Source organism: Sander lucioperca, chromosome 23 (assembly GCF_008315115.2).
Source record: "Sander lucioperca isolate FBNREF2018 chromosome 23, SLUC_FBN_1.2, whole genome shotgun sequence".
Classification (NCBI taxonomy): domain Eukaryota; kingdom Metazoa; phylum Chordata; class Actinopteri; order Perciformes; family Percidae; genus Sander; species Sander lucioperca.
Window position 1 is genome coordinate 2,616,942 of NC_050195.1, and position 16,002 is coordinate 2,632,943.

General features: G+C 40.7%; 1 long non-coding RNA gene across 1 annotated transcript; it reads left to right on the top strand.

Moving 5' to 3' along the window:
• Positions 1-266: 266 nt before the first annotated feature.
• Positions 267-13,757, top strand: LOC116064864. The gene is made up of 5 exons (XR_004896506.1): positions 267-368; positions 2,162-2,167; positions 5,971-5,978; positions 9,562-9,563; positions 13,746-13,757. It is a non-coding gene; the product is annotated as an uncharacterized LOC116064864 (long non-coding RNA).
• The last annotated feature ends 2,245 nt before the right edge of the window (positions 13,758-16,002 follow it).

Below are 16,002 nucleotides of genomic sequence, written 5' to 3' on the forward strand. Positions count from 1 at the left end.
AGTACTAGTTTCATCCTTGTTGTATTATGAAATACAACATTATTAGATTGGTTATACTACTATGTATCAATGTGTATGCAGCATATTACTGTTAGTACTGTAGCCGCTCAAGGTGGAGCTAGTTTAAACTACTTTATGTACAGTTTAGTACTAGTACTAGTTTAATCCACTGGATCCCAACCTAGGGTTTGGGCCCCTCCCAAGGGTCACCAGATGAATTTGAGGGGTCGTGAGATGATTAATGGGAGTGGAAAAAAGAAAGAGTTCTGCTGCAAAAATAGCCTCGGTAAGGAACTTATTTTGGTGGAACATGTGTACGTTCAAAAGTTGTTTTAGTCGTGCAACAGAAAACTCAGATTGGACAGATAGTCTAGCTAGCTGTCTGGATTTACCCTGCAGAGATCTGAGGAGCAGTTAACCATAGTCCTTAGAAATCCACCGGAGTTTAAAATTCCAACACAAAGAAAGAGGAAGGTAGCGGATATCTGGCCGAAAAGGACATACGGCGGAATTTCCGGCGGGAACGGAGCAATTCTGGAAGTGGAAGATCGTGCATATAGACACCTTAAACTGATATAAATTTTTTAAGGTGGGCCTTTTTTTCTGATGGCTAAAATAGGTTTTGCCGCTACCCATGCTGGCCCTGTCAACAGCAGCATGTTGCTTAGCTTCTGTGTCTCTACTGTTGTCTACTTTTACAAACTGGGACGTGCCGTCTGCCATCTGTAGATAATACACTGACTATGGATACCTTATACAACCCCACTTTAAAATATCCAAACTATCCCTTTAACACAGAGGTATAAATAAAGCTTTAATAGTCATGATCTGTGAACATGGCAACATTCCCAAAAATAAACCCTGATACAAACTATGAAAATAATGTAAGATCCAAGTTGAAACAAACCATATGCCTTAAGGAAACCTACAGCTGATGTGTGCAGCATGTTAAAGCTTCACCTCTACTTCTTGCCTGCTCACAGTGACCCCTGAAGTCAACTTCCTCCTCCCCGTCAATATCTGAAGTTGTTATCCTCACTGCAAAGTGCCGCCGTCGCTGCAGGAACTAACTACCTCCATTTCACCATGTCGGTGTGCAGCCCTCAGAGAAACCAACATGTCCACTGAGACAAATAGAGACAGACAGCAAGAGAAAGTGATGCAGCCTGGACAGAGACGGAGAGGAGGAAGAGACAGGCATAGACAAATAGAGGCAGGATGGGAAAGAAAAAAAAAAGGATAGAAATATTTGCAGTCAGATGCAGAGAAAAGGGACAGTGAGTGAGAAATGTGTATAAATCAAGAGTGAGAAATGGAATTGGATGGAGAGAGATAGAGAGAGAGAGAGAGAGAGAGAGAGAGAGAGAGAGGGATGAAGGGAGAATTTGTGTTCAGCAGAGAGAGAAATGGAGAGAGTGGGAAGGAGAAATAGAGAGATTTGGAGTTGGATGCAGACAGTAAGAGAGGTAGAGAGAAATGGAGGTTGACAGGGAGAGAGAAAAATGTAATTGGATGCAGACAGAGAAATAGAGCAGGGGAGTCAAGTAGAGAGAATGAGAAAGTGAATCAGAGGAATATACTGTAATCACATCTGTGTGTACAATAAAAGATGCATATCAATTAAACAAAATGATGCTGCAGAATAGTCAGTACTATTCAAACCTTGCCTTCATAGTGCACCTTTAAAATACTTTAAAGGTGCACTATGAGTTCTTGCATGACGTCACTTCTGTTGACGTTCCAAGTAAATACCAAACAAAACAGAGCAAGCTCGCCCCTCCCCCCATGTTTCCGTAACTGTCATGACTAACTGACTAACTGTCACTAACCCCCACCCCCTCCCCCAAACATCTTGTCAGTGATTGGCTGGAACGTGGTTTGTTGTATTTTGGTGCACAGCCTGTGCCTCTAGTGTTAGTTTGACGTTTACGACCCCTGTGTAGTCTCCCGAGACCGGGCTTTTTCACAGTGTGTTCAGTGGGCAGGCAGCTAGCGGATCAAGGAGAGATGACTACGATTTGAGACTAAAATGAAATCTCGCTGAAACCATGCAGGAACTCATAGTGCACCTTTAAAGGATGAGGCTGGTGATATTCTATATTTTTCTTATTGTCAACACATCCCATGAAAGGACAAGCCAATGAATGTATCTACTAACAAGTAATGTGTGTGTGTGTGTGTGTGTGTGTGTGTGTGGTTGTGGTTGTGTATGTGTGTGTCAATTTCTAAAAAATAAAAAGCACATTTGCAGGAGATAGACAACTGTTCAGCCGAAGTTCGGTAGCAGTTACGTTTACCTGACCTACAAAACCTCTACAGTGTGTGTGTGTGTGTGTGTGTGTGTGTGTGTGTGTGTGTGTGTGTGTGTGTGTGTGTGTAAATTACCAGAAATGTACACACTTGGTCGGTGTAGCCCGATAGTCCACTGTTGGTAATTTAGGAGTGTATGTGTATGTGTGTGTATCTCAAGCCTGATATATCTTATTAATCTGTGCCATTAACTATTAAAAACACATCAATGAGCCACACTGTTGAACTGGGTGACATGTAATTACAATGAAAACACACACACAAACACACACACACACACACACACACACACACACACACACACTGTAGAGGTTTTGTAGGGTCAGGTAAACGTAACTGCTTTGACTACTGAACTTCGGCTGAACAGTTGTCTCCTGTTTAGCATTTACACATTTGCACCAAATATGTAAAAATAAGTTACAAAAATGTAACTTCTAATAATGCAGAGTGGACTGTACTGTGGGTGGTAGCAACACTTTTTTAAAATTGGTATTCCCATGTTCTTTTTCCCATTTACATTCTATACATTCTGTATGTTGCTCTTGGCATTGTTTGCTCTGCAAAATGAGAGAGAGAGAGAGAGAGAGAGAGAGAGAGAGGGATGAAGTTGGGCAGAGAGCGGGAGATAAAGGGACACAGGGAGACAAACAGAGAGAGAAGTAGACAGTGAGAAACTTGGGTATACAGAAACTTCCAGTTCCACAGCTTTCACAGATTTAGTGGCTTTTTCAAACAAAAAACTGTTATCAAAAAGAAAACCAACCTGGTCCCCAGTGAACATCAGCTTTCTGAGCACTGAGCCTGGAGAAGTACATGTTTATTGGTGCAGGCCTCCAACGCCTGTCAAACCGGTTATTAAGTAGCTCCATTATGGTCTTTTCACTTTTTCTGACATGATTCTCAAGATAGCAAGAGGGCTGGCGAGGGTGGGTTAAAAACACAAACACACGTATCATCTGTCTGGTGGTAGATGACAGGGTTTTACCAGTACCTTGTTTCAATTATTTACATTTTTGACTACCAGATATGTAGAGAAAATAAACACAGTCACACTACTCTGTTTTAATTTGCTATAAAGACTCGTGAAATCATCCTACAAGAGGAAGCCAGGCTCATTTTTTGGACAGAGGACAAACGCGACAGCTCACCACACTTCCTCCAGTCATATTTTATGGTTAATTATAAAGCGTTTGATGAGAGTGGCTGTTTTTAAAAGGCCGAATGGATTGGATGGCTGCGAAGCTACAGCGCTCACAGACTAGACATATGGCTGGGTGTAATCGCCACAAGGTTTCAGCAAACGCTTTAAAAACAGAGGACTGGCGTGAGAACAACACACTTGCTCCCAACACATTGTATTATTGTTACTTTCATTTTGGAAACAATTATTTCAGGCTCTGTAAATTCACTGATGTGACTCATACGCCAGACTATGAGCTACTATTCTGTTTGTTTTTGCAATAGTGTGTCAGAGCTCAGCTGTTAGGTTATCAGCTCCCCTGTTTCTGCAAGACTAACGGTCATACCACCAGCAGACTGAGACTGACATTGTGATGTTTATGGCCTTCTATGACCCCATTTGTTTCACTGCCGGCGTCTGATGTAGTGATATGCCTCTGTCTGTTTTATCAGGACTGGTCTGTGCTTCTCCAACTGTGCCACCTCCACAGCCTTACAATGGTCCCTTGAGGCAAACCGCACACACAAATACACATATACATACAGCATGACACATACGGACAGAGGTTATCTTGTCACGACATGCGGGTGGTAATCAGCGTCACATCACACTGTGTGCAGCATGTCCAACAGCTCTCCAAATGAGTCTTATACAATGACGTGTTTTCAGTTGCATGGTTGCTTGTCTTCTCTTCACATCTTTCCCCATTACTTTCCCCGTCATCTTGTCAAGCTGAGGAAGTGCGCCTAAGCAGACACTTAATTTGTCTTGTTTTGTCATTAGCTCTGTGGCCACGGTGCGACCCACAAATACATGACCCCCCATATCGATTTAATGTCAGCCGCTGCGTGGCAGTGATGCACGGATCAGCCGCCCCTTGTTTGGGTTTTTAAAAAAAAAACTGACGGCACATCGCATCGACAAGATACAATGGGCAGCGGGGTGACAAATAGGACTGATGACATTGTATATGTCGTTCCGTCACTGCTTTGAAAAGTCAACACATACAGCAGGCGGCTGTATGTGTTGATGAACTGATGGAGGGCTGCCTCATGTGAAGGGCAGGGAATCCTGCCTGTCCTCTACATAATGCTTCTCATCTGACAACTGCATCTATAATAATAATAATAATAATAATAATGATAATAATAATAACAATGTTCACAGTTTTAAACACGTGAAACAACACATTTTAAAATGGTTCATTGTGAATTGAAACCAAACTACTTGGTTAGGTTTAGGAAAAGATCATGGATTGAGTTACAATAAGTATGATTGTTACAAAATTTCAGTTACGTATGTAAGTTAAGTAATTGACGCAAGTTAACTTACGTACGTCAGTTAAAATAAGTCAACGGTGACTTTTGGTTTCATACGGGACTCGAACAGCAGTCTCCTGGGTAAAAGGCCTATGTTTGTTTGACTTTGTCACTCTTTATACTTCGTCACCTGACTATGTCAGCTGACTTCCGCCTTTGCTCCGGTCATAATTACTACTGTACAGGTAAGGCATAGGTCACTGCCTAACATTAAGCGTAAATATGGGTCCTAATAAGCTGCTATACAGACATTTTTTGGGGAGGACAGTCTGTATATTAAAGATAAATGATTTAATTATTCAATGTACAAAAGAAAGGGGTGAGAGAAGGGGTATTCAATTGGTTGCAATTGGCAACCTCACCCCTTGATGCCACAAAATTCTACCCACTGGTCCTTTAACGAAGTGTCAGCAGATGTGTTTTGTCAAAATGGATCATGCTGTGGTTTATTTGGCATTTCTTTAAACCAATCACAATCGTCATGGGCGGAGCTAAGCACCGAGCAGAGCCACGGTGCCGCAAAAATAGTCACGGGAAGGAACTTGTTTCGGTGGAACATGTGTACGTTCAGAAGTAGTTTTAGTCGTGCAACAGAAAACTCAGATTGGACAGATATTCTAGCTAGCTGTCTGGATTCACCCTGCAGAGATCTGAGGAGCAGGCGGCAACGGAGCAATCCCGGATGTGGAACGTCGTGGATATAGACTAGGTGATGTATAGCTCTTGATACAGTCCGAAAGTGAGGCATAAATACATAATCAGTCCTCAGCTCGTTGAAGCACACACATGCATGTGGTTTGATGTTGGATTGGGATTTAGGCCGTCACAATACCACCACCAAAACACCAGCACCTCTTCTTATAGCAGAAGTCACATCACAATCAATGTTATTATTTGCATTATTATTATTGTTGTTATTATATTTACTTATGGATTTGTTGAGGGAAAAAATGCCACTCCATAATGGCTTATCATGTGTAGGCGGCTTTATAATGATCATTTGTATATTGTCCCATTTTACCTTGAAATCTTGCATGCCTCCACAGTGAACAAAGGAAGAACAAAGAACAAAGAACTTTACTTCAAATTATCAAGAATATTCTCAGTTTTGGGATTTTTTTTCGTTCAATGGCATGCGACAAAAACTATTTTTTCCTCAAGAATTCAAGGTAACACGGGGTGTGTAATATATAAACTAGAGATGGCCCGATACCATTTTTTGCTTCCCGATACCGATTCTGATACCTGAACTTGTGTATCGGCCGATACCGAGTACAGATCCGATACCAGTGTGTCATATATTTTATTATGTTTTAACATCTGTATACTAGTATCCCTGTATGGATGTGATATGATTTCTGTCTTTGTTGTCAGCCTGGCTCAGGTTAAACTCTTTGTGAAACACGAACAAACACAAACAATGAACGCCACAGAACTTCCTTCTATTATCCAGTTTGACAGTCAGTTATAACTGAAAAAGAACATAAATAAACTACTTTAACGTAGATTTTCTTTAGGGCTTTATTACGTGGTATCGGATCGGTGCATAAACTCCAGTACTTCCCGATACCGATACCAGCGTTTTAGGCAGTATTGGAACATCTCTAATATAAACAGATGATCATTTTTAGGGTGAAGTACTCGTATAACTAAATAATTGTCTTAACCCAAACCATGATCTTTCCCTAAACCTAACCATGTTGTTTCTTTGCCTAAATCTAAAAAAAAACAACTAACTATAGCATTGTCACATCATAAAACAGACTTGTATCTTCAGCCATGTAGGGTAGATTAATGTCTACATTGTCCTAATTTTCATTACAAATGTCAGGATCCAAGTGTCCCTGGTTGCCTTAGACATCAAGGATATTAACTACCCAGTTCTCTGGAGTCATACAGTATATCAGCTGCAGACCTAATTGCAGAGGACACAGACACACCAATGCTGCCCTACTGCGAAGGAAATGTTGATCTACCCAACAGTTCCCCTTAATTGAGCCTCACTTTCATTCAAAAACTTTGCATATACTTTATATAACAAGGTTTACTTTGTGTCAGAAGGTGTTCTCTTCACTTGTCTTCGTCAAACTCAGTTTCCAGGCAACTGAAGGGCACAGTGATGAGAACAGCAGAGCACAATACAGGGCTGGCATAGATGCAGCAGGATCTTGACAAGTTTAATGAAGACAGGCAGGGAAACAAAGAGGAGAGAAAAAAGGAAACAAGCCGGCGATGACTGTAGGTCAAACGAAGGAGGAGAGAATGGAAGTGCAGCACAGCAGCTCACAGATGGCTTCCAAGTCTCCCACAAATTCGAGCAAGACCAAGCACTGGCCTTGATATACTGTATATGGTAATAAAGTTATTAGGGGACTTTTAGGCAATTCGCTTCAGGGGGCGATTCAACAGAATGACCTCACTTAGATATGATGCTGCTTTGGAAATGGCTTCGACAGGCTGCCTCGCGGAACCCACAACTCTCCCAAAGCCCCTCTGATACCAATACACGTGGAATGTTTTACTTGGCTCGGCTAGTCAATGCAATGCTTAGGATCTATTTGGGTTTTCAATGTGGGTGAAGGTTTTTCATTAGAGAGGGCATTTTGAAGTCCAGCTGAGAGTGCCAGGTGGGTTTTGGGGGGTTTATCTCGGATATTGGATGATTCAATAAGACGTTTGTGGAAATCCGGCACATACTTGGATCTTTTATTGCTTGTTTAATCCAGGATTCAAAGGGCTTCGTTGCTGCTTCCCACATTCAGTTACACAATTTGACGGTTGATGTACCCACAAAAGGTGATGTTTATTGTGAAGAAGAAATGGTTCATTTTTCTTTTGACCTTTGAATATAAACATATAAATCCCCCTATAAATATAGAGGGTAAGATGTTAAACCAGAGGACAATAGATGTTATAAAAGCTAAATCAAACAGCGTGGATCGAGATACGCCTTCCTCAAACACAGTATCACCACATGAGAGACATATTTAGTTATTTGCCATACATGGAAAAACCCTCCCTCCAAACATGAAAACACAGCTCGCCTATTTCAAAAAGCACTCAATACAAGAAACAGGCTTGAATAAATACAACACAGCGCTCTGGTTTGAAGTTTGAAAAGTACGAGTTTACGTGTCGCTGCTAGTTTAGAAAGACAGTAGCTCCCAAGACGGCGGCCGCCTGTATACGAGAACGCGACTGTCTTTATAATCTATCTTTTTAATAAACTGTCTGTACACTTACAATGTTCTCAATGCTTCGGTTAACATTTAGGGACCCTCATTGTGCTACAGTTGAAGTTTGGTGATATTTTGAGCCGTTTTAGTGGCATAAATAGGTATTTGTTTTTACTTTCCCTGTGCCCCGAATACTAGCGTTGTAAGCTAATCGCGGTCCGCGCTAGCTTGTTTCAAGCTACAAACACATTCGATTAGCATGAAAACATGTCCCAGAGAGCGACAGAGTGGGTACACATCTGTTATTAACCCCTAGGTTTGTTTTGCGCCGGAATTGTCCTTTAAATAAGGAGTGACCAGGTGAACCCAATCAGGTAATTAGGGTGGAAACAAAAGCCAATCATTGGTGAAGACAGAGGAGGAAAGGAAGTGAGGTACAGGAAGTGAGGTAGGTGTGGAAAGCAAGTGCCAAAATAAGATCTTTAGTACACAGAGGTTAGCGCTGACTGCAGTCACTCATCATGCCTCTTCAAAACAACAGTAATTTTCTGCATTTTTCATCTGCGTAAAGTTTTGCATGGAGTAACGGAACGGAACAAGAAGGAGCAGCCACATTCAGCTGTTAAATGAAGAGCTGCACACCTTCAACTCCTCAGCAAGCTAACCAACTCGCTTTACTGTGTCCTACTCGCGCCGTGTGCACAGCATGAAGTTAGATTACCATTGATCATGGTGAATTACCGACCAAATTCTTTATCAGAAATATGTGAGACAACTTTAAAAGCTGGTGTTTAAAGTTCACAGTTAAGGGGCTTAGAAAAAAAGGCAATTTGAACTTCCACACTTTGTAAACTGGGCAAAGTACATCTGCTGATCATGTGATATGATCGAGAGCCCAGAACAGCTTCTATTGACCTCGAGGTGAAATTGTTTTCTCAACTGCTGTTTCTAATGTCAGATGTGACCTTTGAACCCCAAGAACATCAACATTTGAATTACTGCAGATGCCCAGAAGTCCACATAGTTAGTTGAAATTTTTACTTTTCAAAGAGGGGACTTCACTATATGAGGTTCAGTTTGCTTGTCACGAGGAGTACTACTCCTGTTAACAAAATTTTGTACAGCGGTGGCTCTGGAGGAAACTCTCTTAAGTTTGAAAAGTAACCCGGATGATGTCATCAGGGGAATCTCAAAGCTTTAAATGTTTAACGGAAAGCCTGCATTACTTCTACTACTACTACTACTACAATTACTACTACTACTACTACTACTACTATTTCTAGTCATAGTTACATTATCTTTATCGTGACTATAATGGCCACTGTTCATCACACCCCGAACCGGCAGTTGCACTGAATGCTTGCTCTTTAGAGAGAATTGTTGAGTCTTTGTAAATTATAGAGTGTGGTCTAGACCTACTCTATCTTGTCTAAGTGTCTTGAGATAACTCTTGTTATGATTTGATACTATAAATAAAATGGAATTGAAATGGAATTGAATTGCATTACAAAGTGGAGGTGTAGGGTTTGAAAGAATACACCGTAAACCCAGATTTAGTTGTAATTAAACCTTTTAGTGGTCACTACTTGTTCTTTCATGTTTTGTTAAAAAGCATAGGCATTACTAAATCACATTAGTTGTTTGTAATAATCATCTTAAGTATGCAGTGCACAGATCATATTAAGTAAAGATAACTAAGGATGTTAAGTTTCTGTATGGGAGGGGCGGGTCCATTTGACTGTTCCGTGCTAAAAGCGGTGCAAAGGCTCATGGGAAAAATATATGTTCTGAACAGCCCATGCAGAGCATGTTGGAAATTACAATCTATGCATTGTCATCCTTTCTGTTTTACTGGAATGAATGTATTGAATACATTCTTCTTAACACTATACTGTTATAAAGAAAAAAACATGTTTATAAGTTTGAGTTCATGCTTTAGTTTTGATAAGTAGAGCCTAATATTTATTACATTTTAAGTAACATATGTTTACTAATGATTTTTAGTAATGACTACTTATATGAACTTGATTTGTCTACTGCATCAAACCACCAGTCTGTGCTAATACAACTTCACCTGTTAAGTTTCACCTTGTCTAAAAACTTAAACGGTTTAAGGCAACGGGTTTCCACGCACATTTCTAGTAAAGTCAACTAATCCGGGACAACAATGTAGGCCGCTTAGGAGGCAGGGAAGGTCTATTGAAATACACTGTCCCGTTGCATTATGGGAAATGTAGGATCCAGAATTTCTGAAACATGGCCCATATCATATGGACATAAAGTCAGGACATCTCTGCCTCTGCTGCTTTGATTTTGACCATTGTTTTTTAATCTGTCCCCCAGCTTTATGAGAGTTCAGTACCAAATTGGAATTCCCCTTTAAAATCTGCTTTCGCCACTAAAACCATTTTGGCAAATGTAAAATGAATTATGCTTAAAGCAGGAGGAATGCAAACATAGCGGAAAACTCCTGTCTGTAGGGCAAAAGCTCCAGTCAGAGATTTTCTTACTCACAGCATCTCATTTTTTGCAGTTTCTCACTGTACCAGAGCTGCTTTTAACAGTTTACACTGAATTATTATGTACTGGCATATTTACATTGCAGGGAACTCCCACTTATTGATGTACGAGTCTTGTGTTTCAGGATCTGTAGAAGGATGTGAGGCAAATGTTTAGTATTTGATGCCATAAGTTGAGTTCAAACCTCTCGTTCTTCAACACATCCGAAAACAAAGATTCCCACATTCCTCACTTTGAAACTATTTCTACATGAAGCTGTTCATGCTGTCGACACATTCTGCATGTCCCCAGCCTACCTGTTTATCAGGGAGGATAGATGTGGAATGTGTGTGTGTCTGTGTGTGTCTGTGTGTGTGTGTGTGTGTGTGTGTGTGTGTGTGTGCGCGCGCGCATGTGTGTTGAGTGCACATCAGAAGGGAGCTGCTGGAGCTTTTGTCTGAGTTAATTACTAAAACAGCATCAAACAACAGAACAGAAAAGCTCTCCATGGATAGCCTTAGCTGGCTGGACAGTTTGTCACAGCTTCAAAAACACCTCCCACTGCGAAGATAAGGTGTGTGTGTGTGTGTGTGTGTGTGTGTGTGTGTGTGTGTGTGTGTGTGTGTGTGTGTGTGTGTGTGTGCGTGCGTGCGTGCGTGCGTGCGTGTGTGTGTGTGTGTGTGTTTATGTGCGTGCAGGTGTGTGCATGTTTGTCAGATGGATGGCAAAAGAGTCTGTCTATTTGTCTGCATTTACCTGATGTGACCTTGCGTGTGTTGTCGTGCTGGGTGTCCCACAACAATTTTGACAGCGAGCAGATAAAGAAAAGTGCCTGTGTGTGTCCAGCAAACAGACCAGTGTGGACACATTCCGGTAACGTTTGGTGAAATATTTCCAAGGCAGCAGTTGAGGCAGGCTTTCAAAGATAAGCCCTGTGGCCTTCAGGCTTTGGTACAGTGTGACTTTACCTTTCTGAGATTCAGTCACAACTGTTTCAGCTTCCAAATCATGTCAACCAGTCGAACGCTCTTAGAATTTTTCTCGATTTGATAAGACATTTCTTGAAACCCTCACCCATTTTCTCAAAACTGTAAACACAAAACCAAATGCTCAAACTATATTCACAAACACCTGACTCTGCTGGCAAAATCAAACAATGTTTTCAGATCATACACCCAGCCAGTCAGTAACTAAACGCTACAGAGCATTCATTAGACATTACCTCAACAATTCCAGAACACAGTGTCCAGGGCATGTTACAGAAAAAAGGTTTATTTCATATGGTGAATGCAATGAAAACAAAAAGTTGATCACAACTTGTACAGTGAATATCTCGTACACTGCAAGAAGTGCTAGTACTACAGTTTTTCTCAATCGATTTGGCACATTTATTGAAACAAACTTCCAATTTTCAAAATTCTAAGTACAATCCTCGTGGTACATTCAGCACACCACTCTTATGTGACCTGCAAAAGGCGATTACTCAGTCAAAATAATGAACTCGTTTCAAATGTAAATAAATCCATCAATGACTACATCATTGCCATCAAAACAAAAGGTTCCTTCAAACAACCACCAGATGGGAAAAGGGTATTTTACAATAACTTTGAATGCACTGCGAGGCTGTAGGTTACCAGTTTCAGTGAACGCACCGTCTGTGTTTTTCCGACGTCGGCATCTGCTGCGCTGCAGAGCAGACTGTTGCGTCCCGGTGTTGAAATACAGTCACACTTTACACTGTTTAACGTTAGCTGTCAGCATTTTAACCGTGTTTGATCCAGCTGCTAGCTAAAGGTAGGCTAGCGTTACCTGCTGTTGAGTGTAGTGTAAAGTCAGGCACCGAAATAAGGCACCGAAATTTTCGTTCTTATTCGGTCTCGTTACTACCGTTTAGGTTGGAACCGGTGCCCTATTGGCACCGCGTTTCATTACCCAACCCTATTCATCATAGACCAAGACAGTCAAAATCCAAAAACATCTTGTCAAATGAATGAATGCGTGTACTCTAAAAGGGTGATAGTTGCTCACTCTATAATATTGTCCAGGTGCTAACATTGCATATTTAGGCAGCTGAATAGTAATGATGTCAGCCATGGCACACACTATACTTGCTTAATGTATGTACACACCAGCCAGCCACAAATACACAAAGGAAGCTTGTACAGAAAAAATATATATACAACAGCAAAACACTGCCTAAAATGCTGGTATCGGTATCGGCGAGTACTGGAGTTTATGCAATGATGCGATACCACGTAAATCAGCCTAAAGAAAATCCACTTTAAAATAGTTTATTTATGTTCTTTTCTCTTGACTCGCTGTCAAACTGGATAGTAAAAGAAAGTTCTATGGCATTCGTCTGTGTTTGTTCATGTTTCACAAAAAGTTTAACCTGACCCAGGCCGACAACAATAATAGAAATCCTATCACATCCATACAGGGATAGCAGTATACAACTGATAAAACATAATGAAATATATGACACACTGGTATGGGATCGATACTCTGTGTCGGCCGATACGCAAGTTCAGAAATTGGAATGTGTATCGGAAAGTAAAATATTGTATCGGACCATCTCTAGTTGTGACACTCAAAAAAATGTATCAACTGATTTACTCTTTCGCCATGTAAGTCTACGGGAAAAAGACTTTTTGGGCCAGAGCGCATCGCATGATTTGTAATTCCACTGGCCTTTATCTTCAATTTGCTTCAAAGCCTGGTGCACTTCCTGGGGGTCTGGTTTGAAGGCTTATCAGATGCCAAAACACGGCACAGCTTGTCATAAAACTGATTTCACTGAACTGAGACTTTAAATAATGCACAAATACCTCAAAGTTGCACTACAGTACATGGAGACATTTAAAAATCACAGCGTGACGTGAAGATTGTGAGAGAGTTATGAAAGTGCTTGTGTTTGTGAGCTTTCAGCAACATCTCTAGCTCTGCATGTGGATGTTTTGAGTACTTAAGATTAACAGCTATCAGTTTGGGAATACTATTCTTCTCACGCTATTGTTGGATATTTCCTACCCTCTTCAGGTAGAATCATATCTTTAGCTCCCTTTATTAAAATCCCTATTTCAATATCTTAGTTTCCTATTGGAGTCACGTCTGGGACTCAGTGAATGACACAATAACATGATATCTTCTTCAATTGAAATGCCATGGAGCAATAACGATTTGCTACAGCAAACAGCTTGCAAATAAAGCTTGTCTCCCTGAGCGGTAATAAAAAGCCTCATGTGGAAGAGGTTATATTAGGACTGTGAGAAATCAAATAGATATGATCTGGATTGCTTGATTTCACTCAGAGCTTCCGAAAACAGAGTTAGACTGCCTTGTGGGGCAGGGCCAATATTGAAACATTGCACTCAAACTATGTCAGGGGAGTTGAGCAACATGCTGAAATGTCAGCAGGTCACAGACATACGTGCAAAAGCTGCCACATATTTGGCCTCATTGACTGAGTTTGGTCATTCTTGAGTCAGTGTGTTTACATGCACTCAAGTAACTTGGTTACTGTGGGCTTTCTGCAGTAACATCATTTCAGTAATATCCTTAAAAACCTGGTCTCCTTAATGGTTTAGAGAAACCTTATTTCCCCAGCCAGATTTCTATTTATAGCACATTTCTTTACCATGTACGTATATGCGTACCCAGGTTTCTGACAGGGTTTTAACAATAGTGCATAGGGATGTCACAAGAACCGACACTTGTTCAGTTCAGTTCACTTTATTATCCCAAATGGGAAACTTGATATGCAGTCAGGAGTGAAAGATAAAAAAGAAACACATTCAAGCAACATACAAATAGAGGCAACAATACAAGACATGAGTACAAAAAAGGTTTCCTGTATGTAATACACACAACGCAATTTATCACCACTGGAACAATCTCTAAAAACAAAACAAAAAAGTACTACATTACATGTGCAAATTAAGTTGAGTTATTGCACATGGGACAAAGGAGTTTTTACTCCTATTGGTCTTGAACCGAGGTACTCTAAATCTGCGACCTGAGGGCAAGTCATTGGCAAAATTTTGAAAACGTTACAGTAGTCATTTTTGTACCAGAGGTACTTTATCAGGGTACCAGGGATGCAATTCTTTCAGACCCGGCGGGGGCAGCTTATACGCCTACAAGTGTTCTATTCTGTTGTTAAATGCCGAAGAAGAAGAACACTTACCAGCACACTGGTCGAAAATCGACCAATTTTAGTCTGCATACTGTCTAGTTTGAGTATACTTTTGAGTATTATTTTTGTTTCTTGTGTGCATTTAATTGTAGTGAATGTGCTTTGGATATATTTGAATTGATTACAATTTGGGCTTTTGTCAAAGGCGAACCGGTCGAGGCAGATAGCCGCCCACCTAGTTATGTTAGAGGTTTGTGCCTGTTAAAAGGAAGTTGTTCCACACAGCTGCTCCACTAAGTGCAATTTTCTTGGGGGAATTGTTAGGTCTCTGTTAATTATAGAGTATAGTCTAGACTTAGTCTATATCCATGACCTTCCACTTCCGGGATTGCTCCATTGCCGCCGGAAATTTCCCGTATGTCCTTCTATTCGGCCGAATGTCTGGTACTTTCTGCTTTCTTTGTGTTGGAATATTAATCTCCGGTGGATTTGTGAGGACTATGGTTAACTGCTCCTCAGATCTCTGCAGGGTAAATCCAGACAGCTAGCTAGACTATCTGTCCAATCTGAGTTTTCTTAGTTTCACATGTTCCACCCAAACAAGTTCCTTCCTGAGACTATTTAGTAGAGGCTCTGTCCAGAGCTTAGCGCCGCCCAAGATGATTGTGATTGGTTTAAAGACATGCCAATAAACCAGAACACGTTTCTCTCCCATCCCAGAACCATAACCATAACCCACGGTTACATTTTCACATTTAACATCATTCCCTTGACCCCATTTACACTCTACATACCTCATATATCGCTCTTTTGTACTGTTCCCTTCTATTTATCAAGTTCATTTAATACTTTTTAACCTTCCTTTTTCTTTTTGTAGTAGGCTACTTTAATTTCCACGACTGCCAGGCAACCCCCCCACCCCCCACCAATACATGAACAAATGTTGGCTTTATCTTTTATTTGATCTTTCATTCTATTTGTGCCCATTTGTGTTTTGTTTTTTCAATATTTACATATTTATCTATTTCTCTGATTTATTCTTAATTAAATAAACTAGCTACAGCTCACATGCTGACTTCATTCCTCCAGCTCCTCCCCTCACATGCTGACTTCATGGATGGAAAAGGACACAAGCCCTGAACTATCCCCCATGCACAAAACAAACCAACCAACCTATATCTCAGAATACTGTGTGGACTAGCCAGACCCTCCTACACAGGAAGGTCTGGCAATGCTAGATTAGACCTACTTTATCTGTGGGGTGTCCTGAAACAACTTCTGTAATGAATTGCCAGTATGAATAAAATTGAATTTAAATTGAATTGATTTAGGTGTCAAAGACAGTACAGAACAATTACCCTGTGATTTGCTTGGGAATAGAAT